We start from the raw sequence: 22,306 nt of genomic DNA, 5'->3' as shown, positions 1-22,306 counted from the left end.
AGTTACACTTATAAGATCTGAACTCAATACTTCGGACACCCGCTGATTTTATTCTTCACTTTTCTGCTTGAACACGTCAACTTCACACACAGCTGAGTGGTTTCTTTTAAATTCAGCTGTCTGAAATGCAGGAATATAGTTATCTTACAGTCTTGGACCGATTCTGAAACGCTTTCTCAAAGATCTTTTTACCTCCGTCTATAATCAACTATTGATTACCGGGTCTAAAAAACCCCACACCCCTCTGCCATACCACCCTTTCCATCACTGCTCTCCACTTCACCCTTGTTTCTCAGTGAAAACCATCACATTTTCACAATGGGAGACGTGTAATCTGCAGCATGAGACATGGTGGCACAGAAGTTTGTAGAGCCAAGACAGCTGCTCGCTTCTCACAGCTGTAATTGGTAGACCAATGCTGCACCGTTTGACAGATTGTGGAAGATAGTTTCCCCAGACATTCTGTAGAGATGTACAACTAGGGCCTGGCTGGATGTGACGTGAACACATTTTACATCACCAAATATAACATCTCAAGAAAGTCTACAGGTGGCAGCTCCTTCCAACCGAGAGCTTCAATTCTTTATAACGAATCAGTGATGTGGGCCACTTGCATGTTTGATTGAAGACAAAGCAAATTTTCAGACTTTATATCTATCTTCCGGAGCCACTTGGGAGGCCACAAGCTAAGGTAAAGGTAATAATTACAAGTACGGCTGACATGAAACACAAGTCTTGTCTATGTATTAGCAGGAACAACTTTGTACGGTTTTGAGAACATTTCTTTTGCACATTTTTGTACTTCAATCCGGGTCTCAACTGCTTCTAAAAAAGCACAGGTTCTTAAAAAAGAAACTCCTACACGTTTTCTGGCAATAAGTTAGTGTTTTTTGTGTCTGGAAAATGAGCCTCTTGATTAAATTGCATTCCACAGGCGCTGTGCCATTACCTAGCAACCCCAGCAGAGCTCCAACACTTTTGGTCAACTGGTTTTATCACCATATGTGATCTATAAGTGTTTTGTTGTTGACTTACCATGCAGAAACCACTTTCTACATTCTTTTTGGTTGTGCGGGAGGCTCCACTTCTGCTTTTCAAAGATGTACGGTTGTATAATTGCGCATCTGTTTGTAGCCATTTTCAAGTACGAATGTAAAAGTTGACAAAAAGCCCTAAAACCCTAAAACAGCTCAAAACTAACATCTCATTATCTAAGAATGATATTGTGCAAAAAATGTAATGAAGATGTTTTGTATAGACCATAAACCTAACCTGTTTAAGAAGCATAATAGGTCATCCATTTAAAGAAAGTATATTTCAGAATGTACCCACAAGCTAACTTTGCTTTAGCTAAACTTACACAGCCAACAGCAGCATTTTATAAAACTAATATCTGGAACTTTAGCAGTATGTTACAATTTAAATTGTTTACAGAGTTGGACTTTCCACCATTTTAAAAAGACTGCAAATCAATAAATCCATAGTCAAACCTTGAGGTCCAAAACGTTTGATGGATTCTGGTGGAAGAGCACAAGCATCGTCAACCTGCAAAGATCAAAAATACTGAGACACTTTGGAGAAATTAACTGCATAATTTCCATTTTGATTTTATACCTAACCATGTTTTTTTTTTGTTTCTAATTGAATATTATGTACAGCTTTCAGTTGACCTGAAGCTTGTGGCTTTAATGTGAGCAAATGCTAAGTATATCAGGGTGCATGACTAATTTTGAAAGTAAAACAGCCATGATCCACTTAGTTTTCTCTAAGGATTACATTACTTTTAATCTGGCTGAGTAAAAGCCAAGATGAAGGCTGACAAATGATATTAGCTCAGTGTATGAATACTTTATAGTACTCAGATTAGATCTCAACCAGACAGTTGCATGACTAAAAGAGCAGAAATGTCACATTTTTCATTTTAAAAAGAATAAAGGTAGTTGATCTTTCAGAATGTGGACATAATATTTCATTTTCTTCATTTTTAAGGCTGATTCCAGGTTTAAAATTTAAGGCAGCAGGTGAAAGTCAAAAGGTTTTTAGGGAGACAGAGAGGCACTGAAGTATACATAAAAAGGAAACTAGTCTGCATCTGTTATCTTATCCATTACACTAATTGTGTTTGTCTAGCCGTAGCGCTAACTTTTAGCATTAGCAGTAGGTCTTAGTCTTCTACCAAAGACAACTGCTAAAATCTGACGCCACTCCATTTTTGTTTCCATTACAGAGCTTTTCATGTAATTTTCCCCCCGGGGTTTTGGAGCAGCGCCACCACAGGTGAGGAGGGGAACAGGTTCTAGTTTGAAACCGCACCAACTGAAAATGTAACAAATGTTTCAATTCTAGACTCCATTATAAAAGCGTATCGGCTTGCACCGCTATTTGAGTAGCTGTAAACTTCTCTAGCTGTTAGCCTGAGCTGCTGCAAACTTTCTGTCAGCTGCTACCACAAGTAGCTCTTAGCTATATTCATTGTAAGCTTTATTTATTTTGCTTGTAGCTTTAGTAGTTGTTGGCTCAAGCAGCTTCAATAAGCAAACAGAAGCTCAGTTGAACAGCTTTTAGCTTGAGTGACTGTTAGCATAACTAACTCTATTTTAGTAGTTATTTATCCACTAATTTGATTAACTGTTAACAGTATCCAGCAGCTACTTGTGCTAATAATTATTCAAGCTAACAGATGAAATGTTTGCCGTTTCATAGCTGATTAGGAGCTATTCAAAAGCTACCATTTCATCTGTTAGCCTGAACAGCTGTTAGCACAAGTAGCCGTTGACTTCTGTAGCTTTAAGTAAGCATAGATGCTCAATTGAGTGGCTCTTAGTTTGAAAAACATTAACTTGATTAGCTGTTAGCATGAATATCTGTTTTACCTTGAGTAGCTGTTAGCTTAAATCTCTTTAGTGGGTAATTTAGTTGTCTGCTAGTGTGAGTAACTGCTAAAGGTAGACTTTAAATAGCTCTTAGTTGGATTAATGAAATTATTGTAGCTGTACTTTTTAGCCTGAGTAGCTTTTAGCATAAGTACGCTAAAAGAAATCCGTCTGAGCAGATATTTTTCTTTTTTTCTCTTTGTATTTTATTGTAATCTTAAAAATACTAGAACATTTAAACAGTATAACAAAATAATACAGATTGAAAATACAGTTAAACTGCATTGTGCTAGACTGCTTTGACTGCTATTTGCAGAAAAATGCTTTTGAATAGTTTTTGGCTTGTGTAGCTTTCAGTAACCTAACCTAACCCTGCTGTAGCAGTTTCAGTTTGGAGAAGACGGTAAAGTGGACAGTACTGAGTGCTAAGCAAGTATAAACCGTAAACACTATGTTAGCAAGCCTACAATCACATATGGTTCCTGACATGTTTACATTTCAAAACTTTTACTGCTGTACCTCAGAGATTTTTCAAAAATCTGCAAAACTGAGTTCCTTTAAGTGCTTTTTCAAACTCTCCGAACTCCGACGGTAAAAACTGTAATTTAGCTTTGCAGAACCTATGCTACTCACTCAACGTTGACACCTTGGAAGAAAGACGTACTACAGTCTGGAATAAACACATCATAACAGAACAATTGTAGGCAACCAGAGAGATGCATCTGCAGTGTTTGGGAGGTAAAATAACTGGGTTTGCCAGTGCAGTCTGGTGGCTTGGAAGTGTGTCTACATGGGTGTAAAAGCATGAGCTAACGCAGGAAAAAAACACTAGGTAGTCAAAGTTTTAGATTTGGTCAGAAGTTTACATATGTGTTAGTTTTAGGCTTCAAATGTTGCATTTGAATATTAATTAATGGTGCTTAGAATCAATAATTTGGTCAAGTATTTTCATTTATTTAGGATTTTATTTTTAATCCATACTTTTGTTTTTTTTTTTTGCGGTGACTGTGTGTCACCGCAATTACAGGCCTACAAACACAAATAAAGCTCCTGGAAGACATTACCACTTGTAATTTGCTTCTTCTGGACACCAGTCGAATAAAGAAACGTGATTTGTGTCACTAAGCTGTAGATGGTAACCATATTTTCAAATTTATTGGTATGTATTGATGCTTTCAGTGAACAAACGGTGCAGAAAATGGTAAAACTTCATTAATTGGAATTTATAAGGCACAAATATAAACATACAGAACTTTGGTGAAATTAGATCACTGAGCTTTTTATATTGTTTTATACTTTAACTCTCTCTTCCTGACAGATTATTTCACTTATTACAAGACATTTTTTCCCATAAGTTAAATAATCTGCCAGTGGAACTAATACTTTTTATCAGTATTAAGGAATTATTGACTTAAAACAAGCTATTATTTCTTGCTGAAAAGTTTCTTGTAAGTTATTTTTGTCTTATTTCAAGCGTACTATAAGATATTTGTAGTAGAAACCAGAGAAATCTCCTTCAGACTAGCAACAGCACCAATTAGCAAACTGTGAGTCCATTGAGTTTATATGAATTACTTCTTATTCCAACGATGTTAAAAGGTTTATGGAGAAAAGTTGTTGTGATGACGTCATGAAGGCGGAGTTTCGGAAGGAACAGGAGCTTCTTAAAGGGACACAGTCCCAATTTCAAAGTGTTAAATTGCGAAGTCATATTTCCTCTGATATACTTTCAAAGTATTAATATTGATGAAGAGTCAGGAATGTGAGGCTGCTTGCTTCTTTAGTTTCTTTGAATAAAACAAATATTACAGAAATAAGATTTACAGATTGCGATTAAGTGAGTAGCAAAAGGTACAAACTCGGATAATTATGCAGTGAATTTATAGAAGTTTCAACAAAGCAACTTTATGTCTTAGTAAGAAATCAGCTCAAGCTTACATTTCTAAATCACTTTTGATTCATCAGCTTTAAATGGATCCAGCCATGATTTTTCCTACTACACATCTTTTATCACTGTTTCCTGTTTCAGCAGGCTTCAAAATAAGAGCTTCTTGTCTAAACATGTTTCTTGCAACTCCTAATAGTAAAAACTTCCTGCAAAGGTAACGTGGTGTTTTTTTTAACATATAAAACATACTCAGGCATAATGCACATAATTCTTTATAACAACTGACGGTAAAATAGTTATCTTATTGTGCTATAAGATGTCTGTATGGGCCTGGAAAATATATAATACTGCCCATTAAAGTTTGTTTCAAGAGTCTGTTGAACTCCAACCAACTTCGTCTGAAGAGAATAAGGAGAGTGAAGAGACTTACCTGTACAGACAATGAGATTATCCAAACACAATTAAACTCTGGGGCCTCGTCTTGCAAGGTTTGAACCCATTTCCTTTTCATCCGTAACTTCCATCCTTTACCTCCGCGCCTCATTGTTGTGTGATTAACTCCTGAGCACCAACGGGGGAGTCTATAGTCCCATTACCCGGATCTCTGGTCGGGACAAAACATTTGCTAATCGCCAATCACGAGCAGGAGCATGCCTCTCGAATCTCTGCCAGCTCTATAATGTGAGAGTTGGCGCCGCCAGCTCCTTGAGAGAGAGCCGCTGTCTTTCTGCAACACTTCATTCGCTCAAATGCATTTAGCTTCTGCCGCCACGGTGTTTCACCACGCAAAGCCTCCAACATGGAAAGTTCACTTTATCCCCAGAATGGGATTTACTTTGGGGAACTAGACGGATGTCAGCGACACAAACAGCATGCTGTAATTTAATTTCAGCAGCTGCATACCGGCAGCGGCGACGGAGGATTATTTGGGACCTCGTAGGTGGAAAAACGAGGACATTTCTGGCGAAAAGCTCAGAAAATTTAAAAAAATTTGCCTCTAGAGCAGGGGTGGCCAAGTCCAGTCCTCGAGAGCCACCATCCTGCAAGTTTTAGAAGTATCCTTACTCCAACAGACCGGGATCAGCTCTACAGAGGCCTGATAACGAGCCAGTCATTTGATTCAGGTGTGTTGAAGCAGGGATGCATCTGAAGCTTGCAGGATGGTGGCTCTCGAGGACTGGACTTGGCCACCCCTGCTCTAGAGAGTTTTTTTCTAGAACATTTCTGAGAATAATCTCAACATTTCTGAGTTTTTTCTACCAAATTTTGGAGTTTTGGAGCTCGGAGATTTTCAGTTGTTTTTTTTTTTTTTTTAAACATCATTTTAGGTTTAAATTTTAGACTTTTGAAGCTCCAGAAAAAAATATATATATTTTTTTCTAGAAATATTACTTTCTGACTTTCAAAGTTTCTATCAAATGTTTGACTTTTTAAATCTGAAAATTTTCAAGTTTTTTCTCAAAGATTTCTGAGATTAATCTAAAAAGAGTTTTTTCTATCAAATGTTGGACTGTTGGAGTTCAGTAATTTCTAAAAAAAAATTTCTAGATGATTTTAGAGTTTTTTTCTCTTGCAGATTTTTGACTTGAAGCTCCATAAAAAATATTTTTTTTCTGAGTTTCAGAAGTTTCAAATTTCTGACAATCTAAAATTTCAAAGTTTTTACTAGAGTAATTATGATATTAATCTTAAAAGTTCAAAGTTTTTCTTAGCAAATTTCTGAGTTCTCAAACTCAGAAATTTTCACATTTTTGCAGAAAATATCTAAGTTTAATTTCAACAGTTTTTAATTTCCATGTTTTTTTTTCTAGATAATTAGAATTTTTTTCATGCCCATTTTTGACTTTTGGAGCTTCATGTTTTTTCTAGAAATCAGTTTCTGAGTTTCAAAAGTCCACATTTTTGGAAATTTCTGAGTTTTTTTCTAGTGAATGTTCAATTTTCCAAGTTTTTCTTAAATATTTTTAGAAAGATTTCTAGAGTTTTTTCTAGAACATTTTTTGGCTTTTGGAACTCGGAAATTTCCAGGTTTTTTTTTTCTAGGTAATTTTTATCTTGCAAATTTTTGACTTTTGAAGCTCCATAAAAATAGATTTTTTTCTATAAATATCAATTTCTGAGTTTCAAAATTCCATTGTTTCTAAATTTCCAATTTTTTCCTGACTTTTTTTTTTTTAGATAAGTTTAAAATTTTTGAGATTTTTGTCATACATTTACTCCTCTTTTCTACAGTGGCCCTAATACAGTGTCATATTATTTGAACAGATAGCTGCACGGTGTCATTTTGCTTTTAGTAGAGCATTTTTACCTATTTGGATCGTACGTGTGCAGAGACTGCAGTTGGCATGAAGGCATCAAAGCAAGAGAAAGTGCTTTAGGCTTTCAGGTGGGTATTGAATGGTTTCTTCTAACTGTGAGTGTGATCTTAGCTGCAAGGTTCTGCTGGATTCCTGCAGAAACATGAGACCCAGGGATGTTCTTATTTTTGTTTTGTGTCTAAACTGAACTAAACTCCAGCCACAGCAGTGTCGGTGTCTGCTCAGCTAGCTCCTGCTGATAATGAACTACTGCTACTGCAGGCGCAGAGCGGGAAGACAGCTGAACTGCGCCAGGCTCGGTGAGAGCTGAAAGGCCTGCTGAGAACAATGGCTGACATGAGGAGAAACATGCAGGATCACCACCTGAACTCCTGAAGGAAGGTAAACAAGTTCAGGTTTATTCACAGCTTTCTTTACCTGCTAGCTAAGGTTTGTTAGGGAACCCTGGAGAATCTCACCAAGTCGTCTTGGTTTAGTTTCTGGGGCAAATATCTTGGTATGCTTCAAATAAGTCAAACATATCTTAAAGTTACTTTTTCGGCAGGAATTTTGGTTTTAGGTCAATAATTCTTTAATATTGATGGAAAGGTGGCAGATAATTTCATTTATAAGAAGACAGTTCCAAAGCGTCAGTGGAACTAGAACTTTTTCCACAATATTAAGGAGTTACTGACTCAAAACAAGAAGTTAGTTTTGTCTTATTTTCATTATGCTCAGATATCTGCACGAGAAACTAGAAAAATACTTGGTAAGACTTTGTAATAAAGCACTATTTAAAGGGAAACAAACTTTCCAACAGTAAAAAAATGTTCAGGACAAGAAAGAATTAATTGACAAAACACAAAAGATTTTTAAGTTACTACTTAAGGCCTAATAAAGTAAATTCAGCTTATTTTAGATGCATTTTTTTTTACTTTTTCATTATCAATATTCAAACTAACTTCATATTGTAGGAATCTGAACTGAAGTCATGAATTTCTTTGTACCTAAACAAGCGAATTGGTTATTTTGGTAACTTTCTCTGCCATCACTGCATATTACAGAAATGGATCGTCCCATTGAGTGATTAATAATTTTCCATGTCTTATATGATCCCGGTCTGTTCAGCGTGTGTTGCAACACATTCCCGAATGTATTTGTTAATCCAAAATAGCAGCATAACGAGTCTTTTAAACTACATCAATTCAGCCTGAGCATTCTTAATTATGATATGTAATGAAAATGATAATTGATGAATTGACTCGTGGCTGGGTAATGAATTGCTTTCCATGCACGTTTTATGCCAATTCTGCCCTGACTTTGAATAAACCCTAATTATCAACATTAGTGAATGTCAATGCCTTAATATTTAATAAATCCTGGATAATCCCATAGCAATCAATTTAGATCAAAATCGCTCTCCACCAAAAGGTAGAAAGGCTCTGCAACTCATCCACTGTTCACCATAATGATGCCTATTTATATGCAGGAGCTTTTTCAAACTGCACGATGGATAATTACTTTATTTACTTCTAATCATGTCAATGAACCATTGTGCAAGGGTTAGATTGCCGGAGCTCGTTATAATTAATATTTTTCTCTTTTCAGTATCATACTAGGGGATTTGGTGGAGCAAAAGGCCCGGTTTGAATGGGATTTGGTCAGTATATGCCTCAGCATGAGATGGAAATAATAATTGTTTCGTATAGCTCAGTGTGACATAATCATGAAAACTGCTATTCATCTCTTTGTCCCCCATTTATGGCTCTAGGTGGCTTTAAATAGATTTGTCGAGCCCCTCTGCATTCTGCTAAAACGAAAAAAACAAACAAATCTTGTTGTGTTCAACAGCATGAATACTAATCTGGAATTAATGTATGAGAACAATGCAATATTTACATTAATTTCATGCAGAGTCAATATTTATGCAGCTAATGTTTAGTTCAGTAATTACTGACGTTAATTTAATTTATTGCCGGTAATTCGGTCTGCTTTTATCATTTGTTTGCGCGGAGATTACACCCCGGACCATTCGACTTTCCACTCCTTCAAAGGGGAACAGAAGTAGGTTCATGGTTTTGAGCAAAACTGAAAGAAACTATAGTCTTAATAGTTTCTTTCAGGGAAACTATTAGGATTCTCTTTAATCTAATAGGTTTAAAGGGAACCTATTATTAGAAATTCACATTTTGCACATTTTTGTACTTCCATTAAAGTTTCTATTGCTTCTAAAAACAACCCAAGCACTTAGAAAAAAACCACCCAGCTGTTGTTTAGCAATAAGTTAATGGTTTCTGGTGTCTGGAAAATGTGACGTCACAAACCAGCAGGCACTGCGCCGTTACCTAGCAACCCCAGCAGAGTTCCACCCGTTACCTAGCAACCCCAGCAGAGTTCCACCCGTTGTCTAGCAACCCCAGCAGAGTTCCACCCGTTACCTAGCAACTCCAGCAGAGTTCCAGCACGCTCGGTCAATCGGTTCTGATCTAAATGTAGAAAAAGTAACAGATGAATTGAGAAGATGCAAAGCTGGAAGAAAACCAAATCTAGAAAATCTCTGTGAGGTTTTCAGGGTTCCTTATTTTTCCAGACTCACTTTTATGACATTTCTTTTAGGTTTTATTACATTCTGGTCATTTCTGTTTAAATCAAAATTCACTTTTTGCACATTTTCATACTTCAATTTGGGTCTCAACTGCTTCTGAAAACAGCCCAAGTGCTTAGAGAAACACCTGCCTTTTTTGGCAATAAGTTAATTTATTTTGGTGTCTGGAAAAACTTTAAGTCATAATTAACAGGCACTGCGCCGTAACCTAGCAACCCAAGCTGAGCTCCAGCAAGTTTGGTTAGCTGGTTTTACCGCTATATGCGCTGTAGAATAGCTGATGGAAAACACAGGTGTTTCGTTGTTGACTTTTGACCAATCAGAAAGCCCAGCTGCATTTCTGTTGGTTGTGCAGGTGGCTCCACTTCTGCTTCTCAAACATGTACAAGTGTATAATTGTGCGTCTGTTTGCAGCCATTTCCGCGTGCGAGTGTAAACTTTGAGTTGGGGGGAATACGGACAGAAGCAACTTATTTGAATTTAAAGTGACAACAGCTAGTTCTGAAAGGGGCTCAAAATCTCAATATCTGAGACTGAATTTGTGCAGAAAATGTAATGAACATTCATAAAATGCACTGTCCCAATGAAATGAAATCAATAAATCAATTTGTAAGGTATGTTCAGGGTGTTTTGCTACATGGTTTATGGAGCTTTTCATGTCTTTATCACATAAAATACACATCATTTGGAGGCTATAATGAGAAAAAGGTGAAAAAGCTCCATGGCACTGTACTTCTGTGGGCGGCCCACTGTCTTATTAGTGAAAAGAAACCTCGTCTGCTTTTGAGGAAACTGTCTTCTGCTCCCTGAGCTCCACAAAGCAACCAAAGGAGCAACGGAAAGAGGTGAAATATATGCAATATATGCACAGTTCAGGAAAATGTATGCATCCTCTAAAACCAGAAGGCAGCAGATTTATTCCAGATTTTGCAAAAACAGAAACGCAAGCAGATTTACGTCTAACTTCTGCACTGGTACTCTAATAAATGGAATACTAACCCAAAACCAATTAAGCTTTTCACCATGACCGTCTCCTCTCTCTGGGGGATTTTGTGCAGCAATAAGTTTTTAATTGCTGTGGCCCCAGTCTTTTTTATCTCTCTTTTCATCTCTGTATTGCAACGTTAACGTTAATTTGCTCGACTCGCAGTCGAAGAATCAGCGACTTTAATGAGGGGTTAAAATAATCAGATGCTTACCTTGGTCACCACTGAGAATACAGCAAATTTGAAAAGTACCCTATTAAATGCAAGTTTTTTTTCTTAGAAATAAAGACAAACTTGTGTTTCTTTTAATGGGGGTTTAATGAAAATGTTTCCTTCTAAACGGACTGTGGAATCAGAGTTTAAAGGACTTGGAATGATGTAAAGCAGCTGATATTAAAACGCAGTGGAGCCATTATTTGAGGGTACCTAGATAAGAAATGTCTCTGATTCCAGAGCAAGTGGGATCCTCGGCTATCAGATACAATAAAAGAAGACAGTAGGAAGAGCCAGTTAAGCTCCGTGTCACAATCCTTCCCATCTCCAAACCCAAAGTGAGGTTTCTCCGCACTCTCCCCGAATTTCTCCCTTCAGAAATTACCATTTACCAATTACACGGTGTCAGGAGTGATTCATATCTCTTTAATGAGAAATGACAGTAGATAGAGGAGAGCCACCTCTGGTCTGATTTCACTCCCAGTGGGACGGGATGAGCTGTTGACAGAAGCGGACGGCAGAAGGAAACGGTGGGAGAGGAAGCCGTCAGTTGGGTCGTCGATGATCCGACGGGGGAACCGCAGGAAGGAGGAGAAAACCTCTCAATCACCGACCCGCTGTCCCAAAATGAACCTGGGCTTAGTGGTTATTATATCCTTGAAGGGATTAATTTTGAGATGTTGCTGGATTTTTTTGCACGTCTTAGATTCTCTGATCTCAGTTTTATAGGCTTTAGAAACATCTGTTGTTCATTTAAGCCTTAAAGGTGACCAATTATGCTTCACTGAACAGGTTAGGATATGTTTGTGGTCTATAAAACGATGTTTATTACATTTTTTGTGCAAAATATTTCTTAGATAATGAGATTTTAGTCAGAATGAGCTGTTTTAGGGTGTCTTGTCACTTTAAATCCAAATTGGCTGGTCATGCCCCCAACTCAACGTTTACACTTGCACAGGAAAATATCTGCAAACAGATGCGCAATTATATAACGGTACATGTTTGAAAAGCAAAAGAGGAGCCTCCTGCACAATCAACAATAATGCAGCAAATGGTTTCTGGAAGGTAAGTCAACAACAAAAGCAGTTGTAGGATTTCTCTTTTGTCTTTGGTGAAAGATCTAGAGCCATTTCTGCCCCTGGACTCTCGCATTTGTTTTGGTTGTTTTTACCCAGAATGCCCTGCGCTGTCATCCACTTCCTGCATTTGGAGCGGCCTCCAATCCATTTGGTGTTCACATATACAGAGTTAGCTTTTTTGATTCACCTCCCCAAACGAACTGGATTAAAGTAGATTCTACAGGGCTGATGAAATTAAACCCTTGTGATGCCTTAAGCTTGTTTCTTTACCACTGGACTGGCAGTTTCTATGGAGAGATGTCAAACATCTAAGAAACTTTTCTGAATCCTGTCATTTACCTTCTTCTTGATGTCTCAGCGGCTCAGCATTGCCACATTCACCTTTAGAAACAGACCTGTGAGTAATGTTGCGATCAAATTAGGTAATAAGTAGTTGACCACCTGCCGTGACTGCTGGAGGAAAAAATGTCCTGTGGCTGGAGAAAATAATTTTACACCCAATCAGCAAGTTAGCAATCACCCAGCCCCAGATCTTTAGGTCTGCTGCAAAGCGGTGTTGAGTGTTGTGATGTGCTGGGTAGCAGAAAAAGTTTCTCTGATTTTTAACGTGGTTGATTTGTTCATAAACTGACCATCAACGTGTTCTGGTTTTCTGGCGCAGTCAGAGGTGAGGGCACGAGGGAGGGGAGAGGGTTATAAACAGAGGCATTCGCATCATAAAAGGACTTTCTGCAGCAGCGTTGGCCTCTGCACACCTCTGCATGAACTCCTCAGCTACCCTATACTTGCATGCTTGTGTGAGTCCGTGTGTAAATTTAAACCAATTCTCCAGAGGCCGACTCCTGCCGCGTGGTCTTGCCTTGACTCTTGATTGCTACAATCAGTTTTTTTTCTTCTTCTGAGGTTAGACGGACACACAGCTTGCACTCTTACATGAAATACACTCTCCTTCAGTGCCGTTATGTGAAGAATACGTCAGGAAACCAAGAGATGTTTGAAGACCACAGTTGATTATCATCTTGGAACATAATCACAAACGTCTGAGTCAGAGGCAAAGATAAATAGTGTGTGAGTACTATCAGAGCTGTTCAGTTCTAGATTTTTTCAACTGTTTTTTTTCCTTGAGCAAGAAAAAGCAAAGCAGAAGCTGTGAAAGAAACAAGCTTAGACCCCACCATCCTTTCACCCTGTTTCACAATATTTTCTGTGATGTTAGACAAACCAAAGCTATGATTTCAAATACAGAAATATCAGGATTTTCTAACGGAGAAATACTTTAACTTTACGTGAAACCGTTCTTACATTCTGCGTTGGTGTTGTTGACTCTTTCAGGGTGAATTCACACCAGTCCTGCTTGGTTTGCTTAATCAATCTGGTCTGTTCGTCTAAGAAGTCCTGTTTGTTTGGCAAGGTGTGAATGCGTAATCGTACGACAGAGCGTGAGGGCCATACAAAAAACAACAACTCTACAGTCATAAAATTATGAGAATAAAGTTGTAAGATTTTGACTTCATTCTAGTCTTATTTAAACTTTATTCTCGTTCATGTTTCTTCACGTGATTTTCTTTATTTTATTTTCTTAACGTGGCCCTAATACTTTATGTGAATCAAATTTATGTGAACCAAACAAAATCAAACTCCAGTCCGTCTACAAACCTTGGTCTCTGTGAACTCTGGAGCGGTTTGGATGCATATGTGAACGCTAAGTGGACCGGCGACCGCTCCAAAAGCAGGAAGAGGACCACAGCGCAGGGCATTCTGGGTAAATGCAACCAAAACAAACACACTAACACTAGAGTGCCAGTGGTAGTGCCAAATGCCATAGACAAAAGATAAATCCTCCAACCGCTAAAATCTGATACTACTACATTTTTGTTTACATTTTGTGAAGAAGGAAGTTGCGTGTATTAGCTGTGTTTCCATTACAAATGTGCACAAAACTTTGTCAATATTCCAACAATGTTGAAGAAATTGCAATTTCACAATTGGTGTGTTTCCATTAAAGAAACGCAATTAAAATTACACATGAATATGTTTGTTCACACCAAAAAGTCTTTAAAAAACATGCTACCCGATCATCCTCCTACCACTTCCTGTCATCTTCTTTGTTGTTTCCATCAGTAGTAACATCCAGTTGTTGATCACATGACTCATGATGCGAGTTTATGGTTTCTGGGTCAATTCGGTCCAGAAACCACTAGCACAAAAACTCAAATTTATTCGAAATTGACTTGTTTCCATTTATCAAATTTATTTTTCTAATTTCAATTTGCTCAATTTTCTGGTTAATGGAAAAACAGCTAATGAATTCCCCATGAATGAGTCCAGAGACCAAAACAGTTCAGTTTTGGGAGTCAGATATTGCATGAAAATAGTTTGGAAAAGATTAAACTGGTAATTGTTAGGGTTACTGGTAATGCAGCTGCTAAGATGAAAATTCAGACTTTTGGGTTTTTGTAAAAAACATGAAAAATCTGAATTTAAACCATCATTGCTCTGAAATGTAGCTGCTTCTGGTCACCCTTAAAAGCAAACAGGAATTTAAAATGGATACTGTTATTGTTAATTCCTGATTTCTTCATTAATAGCTGTCTCTAAAAGGCTTGAAATACCTTGAACTTTCCAACCCAGATTCATCGAGCAGAATCTGCTCTTAATTTTGGATGAAAAGAAGAATTAAAAACTTTGTTTTTGACAGAAATTTTCATTAGTTGTAAAACTATTCTTGTTATCTGCTGAGAGAAAAGGGGCTAAAACACTTACACAGCTTCCAGGATGACATTTTCAGCTAATTATCAGAATAAATCAGTTTCTACTGGACGACAAACTGATTTCTGCCTTTATACTGGCTGATTACTTACATTACGTTGGTCACCATGACAGCAGTGATGCGTTACTTTTTCCCCCTCCTTTTATTTCCATGCAACAAAATGAACACTGTGCATTAGGCAGAGGCTATCCTCCATGCATCACAATTTCACAAACCTCTCTAAAGTGATGCTGCTTTGCATTCTGCAGTGTTTCTAGGAAATTATTCTCACTGGGAAAATACATCAACACCATCTACGCTTCTGAAAAAGCTGACAAAAAGCATTTAAAATCGCTTAATTGTGTCGTCGCAATTAGTTTCCCCAACAATAAGAGGTTTTTAAATATAAATACAAGTATTATGCAGCTCAGAATCAATGAAGGTATGGGGTTGAACTTTGTGCTCGAGGCTGCAGCCATCCAGTTTAGCTGAAAGGTGTGAATAAGAAATCAGCGGCTCTGCAGATCCGTGGAGATTTGGGTGGAACATGGAGGAATCGTCAGTGTGTTCTGAAAAATACTTTATTGAGCCCAACGGGAAAGTAATTTAAATTCATTTTATAGATTCAAAACATCTTGGAAATTTACACGTTTTAATTATTTGCCAGGTTTAGGACCATGAATGAACACTTAAACTTATTTTTGCTTATTTTGCATAAAATGCAGAACACCCAGAGTCACATAAAGGCAGTTACAAAATCAGCCTTCTGTCAATTGGAGAACATTTCTAGGATTAAAAGACTAATTTCCCAGCAAGGTCTAAAGAAACTCATCCAGGTTTTTATCTTTAGTTGCTGCTGCTGGTGTCCTGACTAAAACCAAGAAGATAAAATACTTTAGTTAAGTTATAAATCACTGAACAGAAGCAAATACATTATAGATCTTCTGTTGTTGGATCAACCTTCCAGACAATCAGGTCTTCTGGTTCTTGTCTGTTTTGCATCAGGACCAGAACCAAACATTCAGCTTCTATTCACCACAAATCTGGAACAAACTTCCAGAAAACTGCAAAACAGCTAAAACATTGAGTTCCTTTAAATCAACACTAAAACCCACCTGTTTAGAGTTGCTTTTAACTCGTAATAACTGGAACGTTGACCAACATATTTGATAGGTATTGATGATTTTGATTACACATTCATCAAAACCCAAACCAATTTGTAACTATAGAATGTTTTTATGTTTTCACATGATAAAGCACTCTGACCAGCCTTGTTGCTAAACTTTCTTATACAAATAAACTTTGATTGATTGATAATGTTCTTTGAATTTTATGTAGAGGGTAAGACTTCCATTTGTGCTTCAATTGTGTTGGTCGATCAGGTAAATTTAATAAAGCACGTGAAGTTTTGTGGCTCTAGCTTGACAACATGCACAACCACATAGGATGTGAACAGTTTTGCCCAATCCAATCAAACGTTATGTGAAACGACTCATATCTGCAGTCAAGCTTGGAGGTGGAGGGGTGATGGTGTGGGATGCTCGCTCATTTCAGCTAATAATTTCTCTGCATTTCGCCGTTATGTTTGGTTTTTCCTCCCATCCAGTCGGTAACTTTGCCGTCAAGTCAGCTAACATGATTAGGTAATGAAGCTAACAGCAGCTGCAAGGTGGCCTCATAAATAATACATGTGAAAATGCAGAACACCCTGTATCTCCAAGAAGGAGAGATCAGACAGCTATTCAATATTTTCTTTTATTAAATCCACTTATATCACAGCAGACTGCAAACACAATTCAAATTCTGACCATTCAAGAGTTCGCTCCAGGCAAAAAAAAGAGAGAGATGAAAAGAAATTGAGAGCAGCCTTATGAGAGTTTTTGTTGTTTTTCTAATAGATCACTTTTAGCATTTAAATGAAACTGTGGGGTAGAAACTGAAGGAAACTGGGGAAATGGTGGTCGTCACTTTACTTCATGATGTTGGCGATTTTCTGTGAAATGTAGAGAAAACAAACCAAGCTGAGTGGAAAGAAAACAACAAAGCAGGAAAAGATAAAGTCTCTCTGATTTTATCACGGCTCCAACACATTCCTCATGTTGAACTTCAAGTTTTCACACTCAAGAGGTTTCTGTCCAAAATAGCAAACTCCACAACAGGAAGAAGCTTTAAAGCAGAGTCAGGTTTTAAAACATCAGAGAATCTGTCCAAGGAACAAATTATTAACCTTCAATTCCAAAAATTTGAATGGCAAAACAGTTGGGGGGGAAAAAAAACAAACAAAAAACCCCCGTCAGATCATCAGTTTTTCTACAAGCCATGAAAGGGACACAGACGATGCTCGGGTTAGATGAGAATGTAAATTATTATGAGATTCACTTTCTAGCTGGACAAAAATCCAAAACATACAGAATAAGATCAAATTAGATGGTTTAGATCAGTGGTATCCAAACTTTTTGGGACAAAATTGCCAATAAAAAATACTCACAGGCCAAGAAATGAAGCTTAAATGGTCACTTTTTTACCTGGTTGACAATAAACTAATCGTAATATTTTAATTAACAATAATTTGTCAGATTGTTATAGGAAAGAGACTGATAAATAATTTCAGGACAGGTGTGCCTTTGAAAAGGAAAAGCTTTTGGGCTTGATTTAAGCAATATAAACAATATTTGAGTCACTCTGTCCTTGAAAATGCTTGCAGTATTTAGCCAAATATTCTTGATAGTAGAAATAACCAAACAGATGTAGTCCTAATCTCTCCATTCTGGTGCATTCTTGATTATTCCCAATTCAGTATTTGTGAATTTTTCTGTGAAACGTAGATCCAAATGATTAGTAATGGAAAATATGCCTGGTCATGGATTTCTTTCATAAAGAATTTTTAAAATGCTTTATGAAAATAAGGCTGAAATACCAAAGCTACTTGACAAAAGCGGCCAATCCAGGAGCGGCATTTATATTCCTCAGCGTTGATTGGCTGATCCCCCATGAGTGAAAATAAGGAAGACTGCAAAAATTTGCTTCTGCTTGTAAATATTAAAAGGGACGTTTTATTCAAAATTCACATTTTGCATTTTTTTGTACTTCTATTTGGGCCTGAAGTGCTTCTAAAAGCAGCCCAAGCGCTTTAAAATACCCCCTCTTGTTTGGGAATATGTTATTGCCATCACCTAGCAACCCCAGCCTAGTCCAGCCCTGATACCTAGCAACCCAATCTGCGCTCCAGCACATTTGGTCAGCTGGTTTTACCGCTTGAAAAGATAAGTGTTTTTGTTGTTGGTTTACCATCCAGAAACCATTTGCTTCATTCTCGTTGGTTGCGCAGGAGGCTCCACTTCTGCCTTTCTATGAAACACATCTGTTTGCTGCCATTTTCATGTACGAGTGTAAACGTTGAGTTGGGGGGCGTGGCCAGCTTAACTGAGCAGACCAAAATCTCATTACCAGAGAATGATTTGTGCAAAGAATGTGATGGACACGTTTTGTGTAGGCCATATTTCTATCCCAACCTGTTGGAAGAAGCATAATAAATCACCTTTGAGGTAAATTTGGTGTTTGAACTGTTAAAATAGTCCATTCTCAACATTTTTAGTTGAATTTTGGGTAACAGGTGGCAGCTGTCGAATAGAAGAGGTTCCCTACATGAAATTTTAAGACTTTTTGATTAAAAAAAAGCACCAATAAGTACATTAACGAAACAAAAAAGGGAAGAAAAGACTGCATTGGTTTTAATATTTCGATCCATGAAGTTTTAGATGTTTTTTTCACTCTGACTGTATCTGCAGGTTTACAGTCGTCATTCATCGGCTGCCACAGAAATCTTGTTTTTCTGTTATTTTCAGAGCCATTGTTCCAGTGTTGGCTTTTGTCAGGGCCACTCCGGATAAAAGAGAGAAACAACATGGTGTTCCAGTTCATAGCAATGACAGCGCACACGTTTTGTTCCCTTCAAAATATTATTCATCCACAGCGTTTTGTATTTCCACGGCCCCCTGTCACACAGGCGCAGCTTTTGCTCCAAATACATTCTTATTTACTTTTTGTGCAGCTGGAGTCTGAATTATTTTTCATTAAAGTCAAAAATAAAGGGAATAGCAGTGTTTTTCTCCTGATAAAGCTGGTTTAAATTTGAAAGATTTATTTATTTTTCAATAAAAAAGGGAATAAATTCCCACCTTTAATCCTGCGGTGGGTTATTTCTCTCTGCTGTAAGCCCTTTGCCTCGACCCGCCTCGTCTTGTTAGACTTCAATTAGCGGTTTTCTTCATTTCCCAGGAGGACTTTTGACAGATCCCAGAGAAAGGCGCTGAACTTGTTGCTTTCAATGAAACGAGACTGAATGGGACCATGAATGGCCGAGAAAACTAATCACTCCAGCATTTAGGTGTTTACTCTATGCAGGGATGGAAATACAAGCAGCAATGAATCAAAGTAATGGCCATGCTGCACAGGACTGGAGCGAATGGTGAAAGGAATATCATTTACCTATAACCTTCGTTAATGAAACTTTACAACACAGATCCATCCATTCAGCTGATCCTTTCAGCAAAAATGAAATATAAATAAATGTACAGACACTTAGAAAATGTGAATATGAACAGAACAAGCACACAATATCCTAAACGCATCATAAAATGTGTTGTTTGGTTGGAAAAATGCATCTAATGGTGTCTGTACATCAGATAAAAATGTACAATGTGCTTAAAATACCATTAAAGCACCAGTATGTAAGTTGTTTAAAATATTTCTTAAGGCAGATAATCTGTGGTAACTAGAAGCAGCCAATCAGAGGTAGGAGGCGGGTCTTAGAGCTGTCAATCACCCTACCAGTTAGCGTAGCCACTGGTGATGGCAAATAAATGGTTTTCCTGTAATAGTGAGCTGTTCACAAAGTTGATTGACAGCGTTAAGTCCCTCCTCCTGACTGTGATTGGTTGTTTTTGGGCAGGACGCTGAGTTCCTTTAAATCGAAGCTAACAATCGACCTGTTTAGAGTTGTTTGTGATTCCTAGTAACTGGCACGTTGACCAACAAAAAATTGAGCTCCTCTGACATCTTCAAGTGCAAATTAGAAACGACCAATAATGCATATTTTGATATTGATCCAATACAAAGTAAATATAAGACAATACCGATACCGATACTTTTTATTTCAGTTTGGTATATTATTAAACATCTGATCTTTAGGCATTTTTGTTGTTTTTAGTTGAATTATTTTGTTAAAATGAAGGACAAAATTTGAACAAAGTTTAAAATTACTTAAACTACAAAATACTTCAATAACATATTAGCATGATTGAGAGAAAAAGCAAATTAGGGTTTTTTCTAAATAAATAAAGTTTAAAAAAAATATCTGAGGACAAATCAAAACAAAATCTGTTTTTAGGTCAAGTTGAAATTTCAAGAAGGAATCTGATTTTATTTGCTTATTTTATTCATTTACAGTTTAAAATAAACAAAAGTTTTGAATAAATAGAAGAAGTTTGAGAAAAAAATCTTAGTCTACCCCTTCTGTCAAAGTCAGTACCACTTGGTATTGATAATTATTCATATTTTGGATGATTCTAGTTGATTAATAAAAGTTTTCTCACTCCACATCCATGTCTTTCTTCCAAATATTCAGATTTCAGCTTCAGGATGCTAATAATAAACAATAATTCCAGTTTTTTCCTTTTTTGCTTTGCAAAATCAATATGGCTTTGACTGTAAAGTAGGAGATGAGCGATCCTGTTGGGAACTGAAGTTTCTCATGCTGTTCATTTTGCATCTGTTCCCCCAAACCCTTGGAAGGGAAACCCTGACATTTGTCTTTTCTTTATTACAACCAGTCTGTTGTTGTTGTTTTGTTTTTTTTTCGTAAGAAGAGGAAAGCCAGGGATTGTTGGATCTACCATGGTTTCATGTACTTTCCCTTTAATTAATCAATCTGCGTCGGGAAACTAAATAAATTTCAAACACAAAGCACTGACCTGCGAACCAAACAGGCCGCTCGTTTCCCAGCTGGTTTGATAATCGACACGTTGGAGAAAACGCCAGAAATGTGACTGTGAAAAGACAGAAAGCAAAGCCAAAAGGGAGATGTTAAAAGAAAAACAAAAAAACTCAACCGTACAACACATAACAAGCAAAACGTCCTGGAAGTCCTTTCCTGTCAGGCAGCGCCAACAACTAGGACCCAAAACGCAGAATGAACATTTCAGGTACTGTAATAAAAAAAAATAATAAAAAAACAAGCAGGATGTATTGAAACTGACAAGCTGTCTGGCAGCTACTTTCAAATTTGTTTCCATGACAGGCATTTATTTCAAATACATCATGCGCTGTTGCCTCCGTCAGCTTCACATCTCCCACTGAGGAAAGGAAAGGAAACATTAATGGTCTAAAAGAAAAGGTAAATTACAGAAAATTACCTGATTTAGCACTGACTCAATACGACTCATTTCCTCTTGCGAATTTCCTTAAAAAAAAGATACTAATAATATCTTCCACTGTTTTGTAGCTGCAAAGATCAAAGCAATAAAGTATTGTTTGAAGCATCCTAACAGAAAATCATTTGCATTTTAAAGCTGTCTTATATAATAAAGAGTGATGTAAAATATTGGGATAAATCACTTTCATATTTCAGTGAAGGTCATTTCAATTCCTTTGAAAGTGGAACAATACAGAAAAAGCCTTGCTATAATTCAGAACCTGGAGGAATTTTGTGGGGGGAATAAGATGTTTTTAAAAGAAAGTTTTAGAAATGTAAAACCAGAAGTGGGTAGAGTTGGCATTTACTTGTACTGAAGAAAGAATTGAATTACTTGAATGTATTTTTACTCTGGTAAACGTAAAAATGTATTTGATTGAAAGGCTGCTTAAGCAGAACACCTGGAAATGTTAAATAATGTTAAAATTATGGCATTTTAAACACTGAATATTAAAAATGACCAGAGAAGCACTTTTTCTAAACAGTGTTTTTCAATTAAAAAAACCTATAAAACTTGTTACGCCTGGTTGAAAAACACATCCTATCAGTCAATACTGATAATTATTTATTAGTTTTAAATATCTGAAATATTGCCAATCTGGTGGCAGGACATTTTGTGTTTTATTCAGTTTTCACTCCACTATGTTGTTTATTTCTAAGCAGTTATGAGGCAAAGTGGTAAAACTCCAAACTGTGGAAGTCACTCTACAGGTTGTTGCTAGGTAACCATAGAGTGAGAGAGTTGCTAGGTAACCATAGAGTGAGAGAGTTGCTAGGTAACCATAGAGTGAGAGAGTTGCTAGGTAACCATAGAGTGAGAGAGGTAGTTGATTCTACCAATCTAGCTTAGCTGAACATGAAAAGCAGCTAAAGTCTTTCCTCTGATATATTGTCTTTCGATATATTTTATCCACTGTTTTTTTAGAGTATCAATAAATTAAAAAAAAATAATTAAATGTAGTTACTGTGAGCAGATTAGTGACACTTGTCACACTTCTGGTGACCTAAATAAGCAAATTATAATTTGCCATTTGGTCACAGTTATATAATTACTTACAAAATAAGTAATAAATAATTGTAATTTTTATCAATTAATGGCATGATAAACTAAAACTCAATAATGATTTCTTGTGTTTTGATCTGA

The 22,306-nt window shown here is 36.9% G+C and overlaps 1 long non-coding RNA gene across 3 annotated transcripts in view; it reads left to right on the top strand.

Moving 5' to 3' along the window:
* The window catches only part of LOC103146921 (uncharacterized), a 58,498-nt gene that overhangs the window by 4,543 nt on the left and 31,649 nt on the right, over positions 1 to 22,306 (top strand). For 2 of the 3 annotated variants that reach the window (XR_001663788.1, XR_001663789.1), the window contains exons 2-3: positions 2,228 to 2,277; positions 7,341 to 7,460. This is a non-coding gene — a long non-coding RNA (uncharacterized LOC103146921). Of the gene's footprint in view, positions 1 to 2,227; positions 2,278 to 7,340; positions 7,461 to 18,535; positions 18,875 to 22,306 lie in introns of those variants that run through there. The other variant, XR_477198.2, reaches the window with a different exon arrangement.

The sequence above is a fragment of the Poecilia formosa genome, unplaced genomic scaffold, assembly GCF_000485575.1.
Source record: "Poecilia formosa unplaced genomic scaffold, Poecilia_formosa-5.1.2 Scaffold171, whole genome shotgun sequence".
NCBI classification, from domain to species: Eukaryota; Metazoa; Chordata; class Actinopteri; order Cyprinodontiformes; family Poeciliidae; genus Poecilia; species Poecilia formosa.
Note: the sequence above shows the minus strand (reverse complement) of the source record. Positions and strands in the feature narration are given on the sequence as shown.